Consider the following 2,947-nt stretch of genomic DNA (forward strand, 5'->3'; position numbering starts at 1 on the left):
AATTTGGAAATACTTAAAAAAGTTAAAATATATGATATAGGCCTGCAAACATTGCTATTAGTTCCAGGGTTATTATTAAGAGACAATAACTAGATAGCAGAGGTGGAAAGTAACGAATTACATTTACTCGCGTTACTGTAATTGAGTAGCTTTTTTGTGTACTTCTACTTTTTTAAGTATTTTTTTTAATCTGTAATTTTACTTTTACTTAAGTATATTTAGTTTGAAGTATTGTACTTCGCTACATTTTAAAACACATTAATTACTGAGTAAAAAAAAAATCGCTCCCTGGAAGCTATGTCAGTAAATAATGGGCAGGAGGGCAAACTGGCGCTAAAATCACAAGACAGATGCAGACGGACAAAACAGGCGTTAGTGGTGCAGACACCGCTGAAAACGAAACCCCGTCATATTCTGAAGTTGAACTTGAAGGAAATGAAGTGAACCCCTGCCCATATTTATACTCTATTATGCTGTGTATGCTGTGCTTGCCTAGGGAGACCAAACTAGCAGTTTATAAAATCTCGACAAGACATCAACCCCACGTAATGTAAAAAAAAAAAACAACGGTCAAATATGTACTATTGTGTATTATGTATTGTGTTAATCAGCTACAAGTCGGCTGACTCGATTTTCTTCTCATACATTCCCGCAGCGTCACAGTGCATTTCCCTAAAGAAGCCGAGCGACTTCAATGGGGCTTTCTTTGAACAGTTTTTTTCAGTGCTCCGAAGCTAGACGGTCATTGGATAAATGCTGCGATTATGTCCCGCCCACGGACGCTCAGCGTCTCTGGAGGTGAATGAAGACTGGGCTTCCGCGTGATGATTGGAGGATCTGTCGATCTCCTTTTGACTGACAGCGGTCTGCACCATAAGAAGTCGGTGAAGCTGTTTCACGCTCAGTCCCATGATCGCGGATTTCTCAAGTGTATTCGAAAGACAAACTGCGGCAATATTTCTTGATATTTGTAAAATGCAGAACCACCACAAAATTGAATTGGTAACTAAGATTGAAAATGTGCGCGCGCACGCACACACACACACACACACACACACACACACACACACACACACACACACACACACACACACACACACACACACACACTATAGCCATCTAGTGGTTAAAGTGATTTATTACCATTTTTAAACTGAATTTCCCCAAAAATGGGCAAAAATCTTACATTAAACCTTATAAAATTATCCATGGTATCCCCATGTATGAAAGTTAGAAATCTGGGTCTTTTATGAAGTGAATTTTACCTGAAATGCTTTTTTCTTTTTTTGTAAAAAAAAAAAAGCCTATTTAAATAAATATTTATTTATTTATAGAAATGTAAAAGATTTAAATCCTCCAAAAACTGTACAAAGTTTAGTAAAAACATAATTGAACAGAGTAAAATTATATTTGTAAAAAATTTAAATATTTTACTATTACAAAATGAAATGTTATTGTCTGAGGTCAAAAAGACCCCGAGTGTCATTACAAATGAAGACCATCAGAGGGTTATAATGTAGGCCGAAAATGAGCTTCCCCTCTTTGAAAGACCAGCAGCCGCCAATGATATATATATATATATATTTATATTTATATTTATTAAATATATATTTATATTTATATATATATATTTATATATATATATATATATTTTTTTTTTTTTTACAACAGGACAGCAAACTAAGAGACTTGCGTTTTAGACACCATATTGCCGGTTTTTGCTCTATTTCTACAACAAAAATTTATTCCAAACACAGCCACCAAAGCAAAATTTTGCATCTCTGAGCAACATGACAGTGTTTCGTTTCTGAATGAATCAACCGTTTAAATGATTTGGTTCAATCGCAATGACTCACTTATTAACAGTGACTTGCTGACACATACTGGCCATTTTAATTTCACATTTAAAGTATCTTTTGATTTTTTTTTTTTTTTATAATTAAGTTTTTATAATTTCAAATGAGTATTCAACATTTTATGTCTGGCATATCAAAACATTATTCATGCATTGGTAACTGCAGGTTAAATGCATTCTTGTCCTGCACTAAACAGTGTGTAAATACATCTAAATGCCACGTCCGATGAAGCTTTTGCATTTCCTCTGTATTGAAAAGATGAGTTTGTTGATAATGATTTGCCTGGTAACAGCCCAAATGTTTTATTATTCTAAATAACTGATTCCTTTAATTAAAAACAACTAGTTTGAGGTTAATATACCTATCCCAGGGGTGTCAAACTCAGTTCCTGGAGGGCCGTAGCCCTGCAGAGTTTAGTTCTAACCCTGCTCCAGCACACATATCATGTAGTTTTCAAATAAACCTAAATGATTAGATTAGCTGGATCAGGTGTGTTTAATTAGGGTTAAATCTAAACTGTGCAGGACTGTGGCCCTCCAGGAACTGAGTTTGACACCCTTGGCCTGTCCCATTTTGACTCCCTCCCACTGTTAAAATGTAACTAAGTAATTTTTACTCCGAGTAAATTTTAAATGAGCTACTTTTTACTTTTACTTGAGTTGATTTTTTAGACTGGTACTTTTACTTGTACTTAAGTAAAATTTCATTAATGTAATGGTACTTTTACTTGAGTAGAATATTTTTGTACTCTTTCCACCTCTGCTAGATAGCTACATGTAAAATATTAAGCCATTATCACGAGATAACTCATAAAAACGTATTTAATATGATGACAGCTACTCAAGACGAAAATGTTTTCTTTTATTATGAGATTCTTATCAGATACCCTATTAACTAATAATAAGACTTTATATGTCATATAATAATGACTATCATATAATAACTAATATCATAACCAGCTTCATAGCTCGAACCTCATTTTTAGTTTTCGCTTTACAAATCGAATCGACTGAAAAAGAATCAGTTCAATTCATTGATTCGTCCACGAATCAAACATGAAAGAGAAGAGACAGCCCCGTCCTCAGAGTATC

Source organism: Carassius carassius, chromosome 32 (assembly GCF_963082965.1).
Source record: "Carassius carassius chromosome 32, fCarCar2.1, whole genome shotgun sequence".
Lineage (NCBI taxonomy): Eukaryota > Metazoa > Chordata > Actinopteri > Cypriniformes > Cyprinidae > Carassius > Carassius carassius.